At 39.1% G+C, this 17,296-nt stretch overlaps 1 protein-coding gene across 1 annotated transcript in view; it reads right to left on the bottom strand.

Moving 5' to 3' along the window:
• Positions 1-16,759: 16,759 nt before the first annotated feature.
• Positions 16,760-17,296, bottom strand: part of LOC143018508 (uncharacterized) — a 24,948-nt gene continuing 24,411 nt past the window's right edge. The window contains exon 5 of the mRNA XM_076173912.1: positions 16,760-17,296. This exon is cut by the window's right edge and continues 1,053 nt beyond it. The gene's annotated coding sequence lies outside the window, so the exon portion shown is untranslated.

Genomic DNA, 17,296 nt, shown 5'->3' with positions numbered 1-17,296 from the left:
CACCCTGTGTGTATGAGTATATATATATATATATATATATATATATATATATATATATATATATATATATATATATATATATATATATATATATATATATATATATATTTTTTTCCAACACAGTCTTCCAGGTCATCACCACACCACAACCTGATACCAGTGCTGGTACTGCACCAGTAGTTTCCATGATTCACTGACTTAGAAGAGTACTACTAATACTTTTTCTGAGCTCTCACACATGAAGACCATCTCTACCCATATTATGGTAGGCCATGTAAGTTATAGTGCTACTTTGTATATACAATGAAGAAATATGTGTAAAGTGAGTTTATGGCCATGTAAATACACTCTCTCTCTTTGTGTCTCTCAATTTCTCTCACTCTCTGCTCCTGACATTATGGGCAATTAAATTAATAGACCAAAAAAAGAAGAAGAAAAAAGGGAAAGTTGTGTAACCAACAAGTGTGAATGTGTGTGTGTACATATACAAAATGGGATCTAGCACAAAAAGGCCATCTGTTACATATATCATGGGTAGCAGAGATAGACGAAGCCAGTATAGACAAAGACCATGGGGTTGTGGTCACGGACAACATGTCTCTTGAGAAACAAATAAAATTGTTGGGGAAATCTAATAAAAAACAACAAAAAAACTACTGTAGGTATGCTTTTCATTACATGGATGAAGCAAATATGAAAAAGCTCATAGAAAACCTAATCAGGCCCAGGCTTGAATATGTATCAGTGGGGTCACCGAACAAGAAAAGGATATAATCAAGCGGAAAAAAATTAATAAATAAAATCAATAATAAAATAGGTACCAAAATGGTCCTTAGCCTGGCAGATAATCTAGTGAAAGATAAAAAACAATGGGACTGCCAATTTTGGAAGACTGAAGAATAAGAAGTGAAATTATTGTAGTTTTTAGAGCCAAATGGGAACAAATCAGACGGAGATGATCTCTTGGTATGGGACAGGAGAACCTCAAGAGGGCATAATCATAAACTAAGAAAATCTAATGCTTCAAAGATTAAAAAAGATATTCTCTTTTCTGTACAGATGCATAGACCAATGGAATGGTCTAAAAGTCTATATAGTGCAAACAAATGACAACTGCATTTAAGGCAACGTGTGATAAATGGAGTTTTGGAGAGCAGTTATTATGAGCAGAGCAGTTTAGTATAAATACATATATATATATTGTGTTAAACACAACAGCATTTTGACACTGATTAATTTTCTTACTAATATTTCAAAAATTTCTAACAGTAGATCTCATTTCAGGGGGGTGGGCAAATACAAGACTTTCATAGTCTTCCATTTTTAAAAATGGAGGACTGGAAGGTTTGTATCAGCCCACCCCCCTGAAATGAGGTCTAGTGTTAGAAATTTTAAAATCTTGGTATGGAAATTAATGTATCAAAATGCTAAAATGGTGTTATGTTTAACAGTGTATATATATATATATATATATATATATATATATATATATATATATATATATATAAACTGCAATACATGCAATATAGTGCGTTTTTTTTTAATACAGTATATGTTAGGCAGTTGTCCTCGACTAAACTAGCTGCGTTTCACGGCGGCTCGCCCTTAGCCATTCGGTGTGCACAACACGAGATAGGCCGGGGCGGGTTAAGGTGCGTACCCGAAAGTAGCGTCTGTGAGTTATGGTACAGAGCACCGACGCTGGCGGCCAATTTGCGCGCAGGACGTAAGCTGGCCAGGCTTCCTCGAGTCTCGCTTGTTGGTATATAGGAGCCGACAGAAAATGTCGGAAGCGCTGATCGCCTCGGAACCCAACGAAGAACACCTTTCCTATTAGTCATCTCTCTTTCGTCGCCTCCTCGAAGCCGCAGTCATCGCCACAGAGCCTCTCCACGTCCTAGCTGCCCGACGCGTGGACATCTGGCTCAGTAGCCGACTCTTTCCGTACCCTGATCCTCCAATCGCTCTCCTCGGGACCCTGGCGAATCGCTACAGTCAAGCTACAGTCTCGTGGGGCACGCATTGCGAAAGAGATAAAATTAAACTCTATTCCTTCCTATAAATAAAACATCCAGTATTTTTTGTTTAAAAGTACCAGTGCAGTCCATACCTACTCGTTCCTGGAAAGTCTAGAACACATTCATAGCATTTGTCTGGATGGTTATAAGGCTTAGGGGCATGTGTTTCCGAATCTGGTCTTCAGTCCACAGCATCAGTAATTTCTCCATTTCGTGAATGGGCCCGTTGTTTGGCTAGTATCGCTGACTTAGAACTTCCAATATACACCTTTTGTCCGTCAGGATACTGGAACGGTGGAGGGAGCTGTAGGTCCTGTGTTGTGGTATTAACATTTTTCCAAATTGCTTGATGACCTTCATTTTCAGCTCTAAATCAGTAGCCTTCCTCTCTTTCTTGATTGGTCTATCGACAGAAGCACCAGTCTTTCTCTTTGACATTTCAAGTGGTAGAAGTGGAAAATACCGAGAGGTTGTAAACACAAGATATGCACGGGACCTTTGCTGCCGTAAGACTGATTAGGTGAGTCACGTGAGTGCGGCCCACGGGCAGTGGCGGAAAATATATTTTATATTGCATGATAACTCAAAGTGGTCGTAAGTCGACGACTAGTTGTATATGTAGAGGTGGAGGTAAGAGCGTTGATGGGTTTTGGAGACAGGTGGGAAGATAATTCTCTCAGCTGTCCATCTTGTGGGTTTACCATTTACAGGTACTTGGTCGTATATGCATATATACATACAATGATACATATATATATATATATATATATACATACATAATATAGACATACATGCGTACATATATACTATATATATATATATATATATATATATATATATATATATATATATTACAGGTGAAAAATGTAATCACATTTGTCAATCACGTGAAAACCACTGTTGGAGTAGAAAAGACTGGAAACGGGGAATCTATATATTTCGATTGCAAACTGCAATCCTCTTCAGTAGATACAATTAAGAGAGAGCGTGCTACTTAAGTAGCACCCTTGACATGAGAAAGGGGAACATGGGAAGAGGTCTCTACCCTCGGCTCACTCCGTATGTGAGGTTAGGAGCAAATGTGTTTTTAATAGGTTGGTGATAAAAAGTCCGGAAATTATATCCGGGGACCATTGCCCAATATGAATATTTCAAAGGGGCAATGGTCCCCGGATATAATTTCCGGACTTTTGATCACCAACCTATTAAAAACACATTTGCCTCCTGACCTCACGTACGGAGTGAGCCGAGGGTAGAGACCTCTTCCCATGTTCCCCTTTCTCATGTCAAGGGTGCTACTTAAGTAGCACGCTCTCTCTTAATTGTATCTACTGAAGAGGATTGCAGTTTGCAATAGAAATATATAGATTCCCCGTTTTCATTTTTTTCTACTCCAACAGTGGTTTTAACGTGATATATATATATATACACACGCAAACATGTGTATGTAACTTTTTTTGTATGAATTTTGTGCCTGTGAAAAACATGACCTGAAGAAAGTACATTATATTTAAAGTATTTCAATATTAGAAAAGCTGACCAGAGATCAAAATACTATTTTACTTGTGTTACATGTGAATTATTGAAACAGTCAGCTTCATATTTTATCGTTGCATAGGAAGATCATACTGGGGACAATGGACATGCATTTTTCAGTATAATAGTTTTTTATTTTGATATCCACATTTGTGAACTGGATTCATGAATGATTCTACTCAATGTTTGTTACAATATTTGTTATAATTAAATAGTTTTTCAAGACAGTTCAAGTCAGAACTGCATTGAGCTGAGAAGTAGGACACAAGGCACATGCTGGACTAACAAGAAAAATGAAATTAGAGCGATGTAGTCATGAGTCATTGAAACATCCTCATTTGTAAAGTATATGTCAATAGACACCAATAAACTGGAGCCTCTTATTGATACATATAAGTTGATAACCTCCTCTGATTTAGATTAATTTTTACTGTCTTGTTTATATATTTGGGAGAGCAGTGTGGAAAACACTAACGGGGATGAGGAAAGCTGCCGAGGGCAATGAATGGCATACATGGATAAGGTAAAGTGTGTATTAAGGTAAGGAGCCTGTGATCCCAGGTATGGTGAAGTTGTGTATTGGGACCAACGATGAGGACCTGCAATTTAATATTGCGGGATTTAAACACTTTCATCGGGATAGAAACCACAAGAAAGGTAGGGGTGTTCTGTTGTACGTTAAAAACAATGTTCACGCTTGTTTTAGAGAAAGTGAAACAAGATGCATACGATAGTTTGTGGGTTGAGTTAACCCAAATGGACAAAAAATGAATATAGGTGTAATATATAGGCCAAAGACATTATCATTAGCAGACGACAAACTGTTATTTCAAGAACCGTCTAGTTTCTGCAACCGGGATTTATTGATAATGGATGATTTCAATTTTACTGACATTGATTGGATGACCCTTGAACATGGCCATATAGGTAGTCGCTAGATTGATTTTCTTGGTGACAATTACTTAATTCAGCATGTAAAAGAGCCCACAAGATATGGAAACTTACTCGATCTATTGATCACTAGCCGCGAAAGCATGGTAACTGATGTAGAAGTCGGTGAATCTATTGCAAAAAGCGATCACAACTTAGATTCAAACTCCTAATTTTTTTTAGAATAGATACTTGTGTTTCTAAAATACCCGATTTCAGTAAAGCTCAGTTCATAGGACTACGTCAGGAGCTTCAGCTTACAGATTGGGAGGCAAAATTAAACGAAAGACCTGTAGATCAGATGTGGGAAATATTTCAAAATACGCTCACTAAGATGATTCAAACTTACATTCCTTTTAAGGACAGACGTCCCCCAAATCAGTCTCGCCCAAAGTGGCTCGACAAAGAAACTGAAAAAAGTATTGCTAAAAAGAGACAGGCTTATAAGAAATATAAGTGCTCGGGTGCATCTAATGACTATGAAAGTTATGTAACAATACAGAGAGATTTAAAAAACAACAACAACAAGAAAAAGAAAACGACAATACGAAATGAACATCGCTGATAAATCCAAAGAGAATCCCAAAGAATTCTATAGTTACATTAGAGATTAAAAGGTTGTTAGGAATCACATTGGTCCACTATTATCTGCTGACGGTCAACTTGAATATTCAAATGAAGGAATGTGTAATATCTTAAACAATTATTTTAGCTCGGTATTCGTAAACGAAACACCTCAAAGTGAACTCCAAACTGAAACCTGTGAAAAGTCTAGGGTAAACTTACTCACTACGGTAAATATAACAAAAGAAAAAAATAAATGGTGTATAGATAAACTCAAAGTTAATAAAACACCAGGGCCTGACGGTTGGCATCCAAGACTCTTAAAGAAATTAAAAATGAGATTGTTGTTCCATTATAAATTATTTTCAAGAAATCCATCATATCCGGAGATGTCCCAAGAGAATGGAGGCTAGCTAACGTTATTCCCATATTCATAAAAGGTGACAAAAAACAACAACAAATAACTATAGGCCTATAAGTTTGACTTCAATCGTAGGAAAAATAATGGAAACTATCATCAGAGATGCTATCGAACATCATTTAGAAAGTAACCGTTTGATAAATGATAGCCAGCATGGTTTCAGATGGAAACGTTCTTGCGTGACTAACTTACTCGAATTCTACAACACAGTTATATCGATTATGACAAAAGAATCAATATAGATTTAATATATCTAGACTTTGCAAAAGCTTTTGATACCGTCCCACACGAAAGACTACTTACTAAATTAGCTTTACACGGAATAAGTGGTGGCCTATTAAGTTGGACTAGTAATTGGTTGAATGGTCGAAAACAAAGAGTTGTTTTAAATGGAAAAACTTCTAGATGGAAAAATGTTACAAGTGGAGTTCCTCAGGGTTCCGTTCTTGGGCCACTTCTATTCATAGTATATATAAATGATATAGACCATGGACTAAAATCTACTGTTTCCATATTTGCTGATGATACAAAACTGTGCGGAATAGCAAATGATCACTTAAACCAATTAGATATTCAAGAAGATTTAGATAAATTACAGCAATGGTCTGAAAAGTGGCTAATGAAATCTAACACGAGTAAATGCAAGGTAATGCACATAGGTAAAAACAACAGTAAGTACGATTACAAGTTATTTGGAAATTCGTTAACAAAAGTGGATAGTGAAAAAGATCTCGGCTTAATTATCAGTAACGACCTCAAATCATCCAAGCAGTGTATTTCAGCCTCTGAGAAAGCAAATAAGATTCTAGGACTGATTGCGCGATCTTTTGATTTCAAAAGTCCATCACTCATTAACAAACTATATAAATCGTTAGTTCGTCCACATTTGGAATATGCTGTTTCTGTATGGTCACCGAATCTCATTAAAGACATTGACAGACTGGAAAAAGTACAACGGCGAGCCACAAAACTGATTCCAAATATTAAAAATAAATCATACGAAAATCGACTAAAACATATGAATCTGTTTTCCCTAAAAAAGCGTTGACTCAGAGGTGATTTGATACAGGTCTTTAAGATTCTAAAGGGAATTGACAACATCAAAAGTGACAAAATGTTCACATTGAATGAGAATCAGACAAGAAACAATGGTCTCAAACTATCCGGAAATAGATTCAATTTGGAAGTAGGTAGAAACAACTTTGCCAACCGTGTAGTTAATGAATGGAATAAACTTCCTGCACAGGTAGTGCAATGTAGTTCAGTTCGAAGCTTTAAGAATAATTTAGATAAACACCTAAGCAAGATGCTGTAATGATTATAATTTATTTTATATTATTTGTTTTTGCTTTGTTATCATTTGTCGTTTGATTTTCATTTATTATTAGTTATGTGCCAATTTATTATTATTTACTGTTTACCTGTTTGTTTGCTATTCAACTATACCTATGCATTTATTTATGTATTTTGTTTGTTGCATACATTATTATAGTTTTTTTTTTTATTATTCTATTATTATTATTATGATTTTTTTTTTCGCATCCGACCTAGATATGGACCAAAAGGTCTCCTGTCGGCATGCTCCGCCTTTGTAATCCTTCGTAATCCTTTGTAATTGTCCCCCCTCTACCCGTCCTCAAATCCATCTTCATCTAGAGGCATAGCTTCTTATTTCTGGAACAGACCCAAACTTTCTTAAAATCAACTTTGACTGTTTTTCCTCCACTTTTTCACATAAGAGCTAACAACCAGCAACTGCTCTTCTGCTGTACTTCTCCAAATGACATAGAAACATACACAGACAGCAATCCAAAATTTCTTACCAGAAAAACCTATGGAAAAGCTCAAAAGCTATTGCTGGTTTCTAGTCGGCAAATTTTGCAGTAGTTTAGGGTACAATTATGAAAAATATGGAAAAAAAGACTAGAATTAATGTAGAAGGATAAAGATGAATGATATATTTGCTCATATATTTGCTCAAAGGGCTTTTGTAATGGATTCTCTCTCCAAGAAATAGTTTAAGGGTTATCTTTTGCAGCCAATTTCCAGTATTTTGCATTTTTTGGTATTGAAATTGATATCCCATTCTTGGCTCTATGCAAAAATAGTGTTTAGGTATTTGTGCAATAGCCTACCGTCTTCCTAGTTTTCCATTCGTTTCGTGATTTTTTCATCATTTGCAAACATGTTGGCATAGCTTGTTACATTTTCCATCATGTCATTGGCATAGACAAGAAACATTGTTGGAACTCCGCTCGTCATTGTTCTCCATCTTGATATCTTATCCTTTACTACTGTCTTCATGTATCTTTCCTTCAAAATGTCCTTGAACCATTCGAGTACTTTGCCTCACAGTCCTCCAACGTGACCCAATTTCCACATACGTCGACTGTGAGGTACGTACATCAGCCTACGATACGGGTTATGTAGCACCACCGAGGAAGTACCCTCTCGTTCCTCTTCATTTTGGAGATTTTGCTCTCAACACAACGGTCTCCTTCTCATTCGACCGTCTCTTGTGGCGGGGGTCACCGATCTGTCCGTAGACAGTTTCCGAACAGCAACGTTCCGAAAATCCTTTCGATAAGTTCCCGATGACGACACAAAACCTCACTGTAACCTTGACAGGACCCGTGGATCAAGGTTGTGGTCACTATATTGTAGAGCCTAGGACTGCTTTCCGAATCAGGAACCTCATCCTATATGAGGTCATCCTTCACAGTTGCATCCACGTATAGAAGACAAAGGCCTTAAGACAACCAAAATGTTTGGTTACACATCATCGTCCATTAGTTGGTCCACCTTTGTCTTGAAAAAGCAAAGTCCTTTCCACAGAACTTGACCGATTCTTCGAGTTATTCCCAATTTGGGTTCATCGTGATCGCTCCGAAAGTCAGGACTTCTATATTCTCCGGTAAAGGCTAACGGATTCTGTTCCTTCAGCTTCATATACCTCTGCCCCTGACAAATGAGGCGGGATGATATCTCTCCGACCCATATTTTCAAAGCGCCGCCCTTTACTTCTTGAGCTTTTCATCTTGACGTAATCGTTCACCTCAAAATGATGCTGGCAGAGACGCCTAGCGCACATGATGTAGTTGAACATTCCTTTCTTTTCAAAGCAACTATTGCTGTAGTACAAAGAACATGTGAGGACATTTGTCGAGTTTCGAAAACAGCCTCAACAACGAGATACAAGTTAGCTGCGCCAGCTTCCTCTTCATTCTTCTTTCTTCGTTGTAGTGTTTCCTGTTCCATCAAGTCTCGCTTCAAGCAGTTCTGAGTCATTTGTCAACTCGTTTCTTCCAGTGCATATTTCAAAACGACGGTGTTTCCTTGGGAGTAGTCTTGAATCAATTGTACTGACTTTTCCTTGCTTAGCGACTCTTAACGAAAGAGAGAGAGAGAGAGAGAGAGAGAGAGAGAGAGAGAGAGAGAGAGAGAGAGAGAGAGAGAGAGAGAGAGAGAGAGAGAGAGAGAGAGAGAGAGAGAGAGAGAGAGAGAGAGAGAGAGAGGGGGGGGGGCTTGTCGACGAACTTCGTCCTGGTCGTCGTCCCTCGGGCGGGAGGATCACGGGTCGTCCACTCCTCCGGAGTTCGACGGTGGCGTTCCTTCGTGCCCCCGCCAGTAAGTCAGGGCACTCTCACGGTCGCTTGGGGTAAGCGGTCCATTTCCTACTTAGAACCAATGTCCAGTAGACGCGCGAACGCTGCTGGTTGCTGTTTCGGTGTGTCTCGATCGCTTGCATCATTCTTGTTCCTATCTGTACGGAGTCCCCAGCTGGCTCCAAGCGCCACACAGGTCTGTGGCCATGTGGTCCTGTCCCGTAGTATGTTATTGAGCGCTAAGCCTGGGGTCAGTTTATTGCCGTTGAGATTTCTATCGTGAGTGTCTATTACTCACGTCCTATCCGTATTATTTATTTATTTATTTATTTATTTATTATTATTTTTTTAATGCCGCTGTTTTCGTGCTGAATCCTCCTTGGTCAGCCGCACAGACTTTTTCATTTTTTTTTTTTTCACTCCTTTGGACGAGGCTCCTGTGCTTTCCCTTCAGGCAGGAGTTCCGCGGGGCGTAGGGGCCGGGCGGAGGTTCTTCGTCGACGTTCTCGCGAGCGGCTCTAGGCCCGTCCGAGCGCTGCCTCGGAGCAATTTTTGTCGCGACGACCGTCGTCTCAATTGCCGAGGTTAGAGTGTCCTCTCGTGGCCAGGCGATGCCTTGAATCGCACGGAGCCTTGGTTCCTTAGCCAGGACAATTCCTCGGGCCTGGCGTCACGGGTCGCCTGGCTGAGCGCTCCGTCGGGAGTGGCGACACGGTCGTTTCTCTGGCTGTTCCTCCCGACAGTCTTGTTCCGCTGCCGGAGGAAGTGTCACCCGCTGCCATCGCAACTGAGTCACTCAGATTAATGATTAAAACCGCCAGTGGCCTCGAACTAGTGGGAGGCAATGTATTACGTCTCTAGACGTCCCTGTAAAATGAAAGAAGTTACAGAAGACTTTTGTAGAGACAAGTAGATAAATAGATAAGTAAATAAATAAACAGATAAATGAATAAAGGAATGAATAAATAGAGAAATAAATAAGTTAATTGATAGAGAAGGTTAGACAGCTTTATGGATGGGGATGATAGGTGACAATGGACATGGAACTGCCTAGTGTAGGCCTTATAGTATCTTGCAGTCTTCTTCATTCTAATGTTCTTAAATAAGTAGATAAAAAATTGACACAAGAAAAAAAAATGGGGGTCAAATTTCCGTAAGACCGCCCTAATTCAAATGCATTCTTCGTGCCCAAAGCGGAACTGAGATATACTCATGAGCAAAGTTTAATTTCAAACCCAATAGAAGTGTGACCGTGCACCCGAAAGATACATTCTCTTTTATGTTTATAGAGATGTACACACACACACACACACACACACACACACACGCACGCACGCACGCACGCATGTACCTACAGTATTACCCATAGAATGGTCATACGAGCATTGAGCTCTCATCCGGGAGGTTAATAACTGTCGATCACGAGTCCAACACGTGATCCAAGACCATGGTGAATCACACACACACACACACACACGCACACGCGCGCACACACACACACACACACACACACACACACACACACACACACACACACACACACACACACACACACACACACACACACACAATCATCTACTTGAGTGAAAAGAAATCATACTGTCTCCCAGTGTAGCATGCTTACAGTATGGAGACAAATTAGCTCGACAACAAGCGGAGGAATACATCATCAGTGGCCGAATCTGCGAAAATAGTTTTCGTAGAAACTGTAATATCAGGGCTTATAAAGATTTCATCTTGTGTATAACATGTTTAGTTTATGTGGGTTGACTTTAGTGAGGTTATGTAGGCTGTGATAATCTAGTACACTAATTTCAAGTGCACTATAGTTTTTGTCCTGAACATTGTCGACATTTACAGCCGAAAGTGCTTTGTGCGGCGAGAGCGTGTTTTGTATGAATATAGTGTATTAGTTCTCGAAATTTGTGTGCAAATACACCGTGCCTCCTAAGCTGGAAGCAAAAAATAAGATAGAATACTTTTTGTACAACCAACTAGGATTATCAGGTAAAGTAATCGTGAATGTAGATGTCATTTGTTAGATGATGATAAAAACACCAATCAATCAAATTTTGTATCTTGGTGACCGTTAAGACCACATTTACGTATCGCCTTCTATGGCGAGGGCGATGTGCCTTTTCATATTTCATTATTTTCGTGTGTGAAATGTAAGAAGTACAATAATAGAATGTTTCTCTGCTAAAAGTGTACACTCTTGAATCAATTCAGGTGGTTTAGACAATTATTTGATTCTTTGTTTCAAGGTTATGGAGTGAAAATATGGCAAGTATTGCGATTAGTAAACTAAGCTTTGGATATTCATTTAATGAATTAATATTTTCTGATTTTGTTGTATACAAGGGAGGTGGGGATACCCAAATTGTGTGTACCATGAATATATGGTGAATCCAAATTTTATTGAATTAACGCCTAGAAATGTAGTAGTAAGAAATGAAATTGAAATTAATTGGGTTGTTCTATCCAATAAGTGAAGGATTCCCGTAAATGAATGAAATGATTTGTGGAGCAAATCTTTTGGAAATTAATAGTTTAGGGAAAACTAGAATAATGACAAATCTATTGGGTATTCCCACCTCTCCACCTCCCCCTCTCCCTCCTACCCCTTCCTCCCCGTCTTCTGCACACATGAACGCACACACAAACACACAAACACATACACAAACACATACACAAACACAAACACAAACACATACACAAACACACAAACACATACGGACACACACATGCGCGCATACACACGCGTGAGCACAGACATACATACACACACATGCACGAACACACGTGCACGCACTAATGAACACGCACAAATGCGCCTACGCACATGAAGATGTACACATACACGCATACACACACATGCGTTTGCACACGTACACCTTTTAGTACACGTACAGATACAAACATACAGAAACACCCACCCATACACCCACCCACCCACCCACCCACCCACCCACACACACACACACACACACACACACACACCACACACACACACACACACACACACACACACACACACACATACACACACACACACACACACACACACACACACACACACACACACACACACACACACACACACACACACACCTATATATATATATATACCCACGCGCACACACACACACACACACACATACACTCGCATGCATATACATAGACACACATGGATATACACACACCTACACACACACACACACACACACACACACACACACACACACACACACACACACACACACACACACACACACACACACACACACACACACACACACACACACACACATATATATATATATATATATATATATATATATATAGATAAAAATATATATATATATATATCCACGCGCGCACACACACACACACATACACTCGCATTCATATACATAGACACACATGGATATACACTCACCTACACGCACGCACACACACACACACACACACACACACACACACACACACACACACACACACACACCACACACACACACACACACACACACACACACACACACACACACACACACACACACACCACACACACACACACACCACACACACACACACACACACACACACACACACACACACACACACACACACACACACACACACACACACACACACACACACACACACACACACACACACACACACACACCACACACACACACACACACACACCACACACACACACCACACACACACACACACACACACACACACACACACACACACACACACACACACACACACACACACACACACACACACACACACCTCTCATGGCGCTGTGGTTAGAGCTCTGGCCTGCCACTACGGAGGTCCGGGTTCGACCCTCGCCCGGGGCTGAAATAATATCAGTATCGCAGCGCTGAGGGGTGTTACTCCAACTCTTGTGGGCGGGGAGTTGGGGGTGTGTGTGTGTGCAAGGTCATAGCATTACCCATAGATCGGACCTACGAGCTCTGAGCTCTCTTCCAGGAGGGAAATAGCTGTCGATCACGAGTCCAACACGTGATCCAAAGACCAAGTTAATACACACACACACACACACACACACACACACACACACACACACACACACTCACACACACACGTGATATAGATAGCCTTTGATATAGAAGCTATCTATATCATCTGTTCGAGAGTTGATACTTTGACGTGGTGGATAGACTTGAGAATGTAAATCTTTGAAGGGTCACCCATATCGAACAGGTTTGATATGGAAGATGAGATAAAGAGTAGTTCGCACACACAGTCGGAGTACCCAATGCTAACTAATTCTTCCTTGATGCTGAACAGGGATATTCCTCATAGATATATGGATACCGTCATAATGACGGCGTGGACCATTGGGTACCCTTTAGATATATGGAGCTCCACAAGATATATTGAGTAAGGTGGTACCAAAGAAATATCTCACAGAAACCAGTTGGCAGGTAGGTGAGATTACTGCCAAATTTCTTTCATAACAAATAAGAATTGCAGAGCCAAAACAAAACCAAGCGTTCCTTTAGTATCATCGTCTTCTATAGAACCAACCGAATTGCTTTGTGTGCTTACGGGCAGTGTCACCGAATGTGAGTAAGTACTGTCCAAGCAGATCTGAGTCTTGGACATTAAATAGTGTGAAGAAAATAAAGATCTGTACCTAAAACATGTGAACCCTCTCAGAAGACCACAGGCTGAAGAAATGGATAACATCAAGTGGGACATCGTGGGACTGAGCGAAGTCTGAAGAGCGGAAGAAAATCTGATATAGTTACAAGATAATATCGCCATCTATTCCTACTATATAGTTAAGGAAAATGAAAGATCGAGTTGTAGGATTCTTGATAAAATGAGAGGTTGCTGATAGTATAATGAAGTTCGGAAGTTTATCAGATATGGTAGCTTGGGTTGTGATATTGCTGTGTAAAAGGTACACTGGAATATGAGTTAGAAATTAAAACAGATTCGAAGGTCTAAGAGGTAACAAGGACGCCATTGAAGGTATGAATTTGAAATTAGTGAATATCATTAGACAACCGGCAGAGAAAATAGAGGGTACAAAACATTAAAGAAAACAAACACTGCAATATTACAAATGACCTAATTAAAAGAAGAAGGACTATGTACTCGTAGATCAAAAGCAAGAGGGGCGAAAGAAAATGGAACTGAGGAAGTTTACCTACAAAAGGCAGATCTCAAATAAAAAGAAAGAGAAACGTGAATGAAATAGAGAAAACTATTCGGAAAGGTGATGATGATGATTCGGCTTAACGTTGTGAAATCCCCCTATAAGGAGGCTAAGACCTCTTACTGAGGACTTTGTAGCGTGGAATTTGACGAAACATGCCCTTGGTCTAACTCGCTGGTGACTGGTATAGAACTTTGCCACAAGTAGCGATGCTCTAACCCGCTTAAGCTAAAGGAGCCGAGTGCAGGTTAGCTTTAGGGAGGCAGCAAATGATATCTTTGAAAGATAGAAATGGAGAGATCATTAAATACAGAGACAGAATATTAAAAATAATAGAAGAATATTACCAAGAGATTTACTCGCCAACGAACGTAGTTGAGTCAGTAAATTCATCTGTAATCGTTAGTAGTGTACCAGAAATTACAAAGGAAGGAGTAACGTTATTGTGAAAAGTGTGAAACAAAGAAAACCACCTGGAGAAGATGGTATATCGATTGATGTTCTGAAAGATGCAGGGATAGAAGTTCATTGTAAATTGGTTCAGTTGTACACCCAATGTTTATGTCAAAGATTCGTTCCTGAATCATGGTACAATGCTATAGTGATTTTACTCTATAAAGATAAGTATCGACTGATTAGGTTGTCAAAAGTATAAAAGAAATATTCTCCAAGGTCCTTACAAACAGACTAAGTAAAGTTTTAAGTGGAAACCAAGAGAATAGGCAGGCTTTAGAAGCGGATATTCGACTCTAGATCATTTACAGACGATGAATCAACTAATCGAGAAAACAACAGACTAAAATATCCCTCTTTGTTTTACTTTTGTAGATTACTAGAAGACTTTTGACTTGATAGAACACACAGCAAAACACAAGCAGGGTGCAAACGAATACATTGTGAGGGTTCTAGAAAATACTGTATGTATGCGAAAGGTACCGCTGTAATTCGACTATTAATAGATACAGAAAAGATAAAGATCGAGAAAGGAGTGCGGTAAGGCGATACAATTTCTTATTTCAGAAAGAGCAAAAGACTTGCAAGATATGTTGAGCGATTTGACCATGGAAAGTCTCAAAATAGGTTTAAAGATGAATAAAAGTAAAACCAAAATAATGTTCAAAAAGAAAGTTTAAGATATAATCAATTATAATCGTTGGTGAGAGTTTTGAAAAAGTTGAAGAGTATAATTATTTAGGCCAGATGGTGAAAGTGACTAACGATAATGATAAATAAAAAGGCGTATTACAATTGGTTGAAGGGTGTTTTGTAAGTATATGAAGATTATGATAGGCTCTCCACCTCTATGTTTGAAAGGCTAAGTCTACAATCACTGTTTAATGTCAGCCATTATACCTGGATGTGAAACTTGGAGACTGACGTAGTCGATGGAGGCAAAGCTAAAGAATGCACAGCGGATAATGGAAAGATCAATGGTGGGAATAACATTGAAAGACAGAGAAGTTGGATGAGAGAGAAGATTGGAGTGGATATTGTAGAGGCGGTAAAAACGAGAAAGTGTAATTGGGCAGATGAGTTAACGTGAACGAATGATGATGGATGGAGGAAGTATGTCACTGAGTGGACGCCACGAAATATGAAGTGTGTAAGATGGAGACCAGCCAGAAGGTGGAGAGATGATATAGAAAATTTTGCAAGAGTAACGTGGCAGAGGTTGGTGCAGCTGAGAGAAGCTTTTGTTCAGAAGTGGACTCAGAATGGGTGATTGATTGGTTGATTGACTGAAAGATTTTAATGAAACATCTCCATCATTTTTTTTTCTACAGTGGACGTTGCCATCATCAGTCATAGCTAATGTTTTTTTTTTGTACTTCTTTTTCATGTCCTTAGCTGGATAAAAAAAAATTGTTTAAATTGTTAAGACCTCAGACGAGCGCATTGCACGGCTGTTTTTTTTTTTTTTTTTTTTTTTTTTTTTTTTTTTTTTTTTTTTTTGTGGTTTGCGGGCTTCGTACCCCGCTCTGATCTCAATCTTGCTGTTGGTCCAAAACACTTCATACGTGAACGTAGGAGAGACGGTGTCCACCACGGTATGCCATATCAGTGGTTGTAACTTTCGAAACTTATCCATATCGTTAGCTTTAAAACATAACATAATCCGAAATCAGGTGACGGATTTTTTTTTTTAAATGTTATGCAGTACACAGCAGATATGCAAATTCCTTTTTTATTTGAAACACAACTCCTGAAGGAAACATTTTCAATTGATTTGCCATGGAAATGTTGTCTTTTAGTGATGTCTTTTTCCAGAAGATAAGATCAATGAACTGTAACTAATCCCGCGCGTCATCTGTAGTTTAGCAAAAATAATTGTAGCATTAGAAGTAACTCACTGGTAATTAATTTTTTTGAGGTGACATGTTTTTTGTAATAGCTATATTTGTTTAGATTGACATTGACATCTATTCAAAGCATTCACAAACTATATTTTATCTAGATAATAATATGTTCCCTGTCAGTCCTGATAGAATGGAAAATGCTTGTTTGTGGAGGCGTACAACAGAGTTAGGGGCTATTCAGTTTGCATGTAATATTACAGGTTCTAAATATTTTTCTCCGAGAAGATATTTTCCTGGTCAAGACAGGGTTGTTCAAATAGTATTTGTATGGAAGTGTCTCCACAACGCACCAGTTAAAACTAGTAATAAGGTTTATTGTATTGTTCTGGCAATAGCATTTTCTAATTATACAGTTATCCATTAAATTTAGAAGGACAAACTAATTCAGAGTACCCAACCATCATGCAGCAGTTGCATATTATTCATTTTTCCTCTTAAATCCCTTTCATTTGGGACTCCTCTGAAGTGAATATGATTGGATGGCCTGAGCCAGAACAGGGTGCTCTGGAAGTGAACAAAATAACCTTGGCATGAATTGGGTTAGAAATCGGTTCACGATCTGGCAACAGATTTGTGACCTAGTTCTGTTATTACAGATAAAACTACTGAGATTTGGCTAGTAACAAGAAATATCTGCATACTTCATAACTTGTTTA

Source organism: Oratosquilla oratoria, chromosome 35, assembly GCF_046742065.1.
Source record: "Oratosquilla oratoria isolate Oo_2021 chromosome 35, ASM4674206v1, whole genome shotgun sequence".
Taxonomy (NCBI): Eukaryota; Metazoa; Arthropoda; class Malacostraca; order Stomatopoda; family Squillidae; genus Oratosquilla; species Oratosquilla oratoria.
This window is presented reverse-complemented; position numbering and strand designations above follow the sequence as displayed.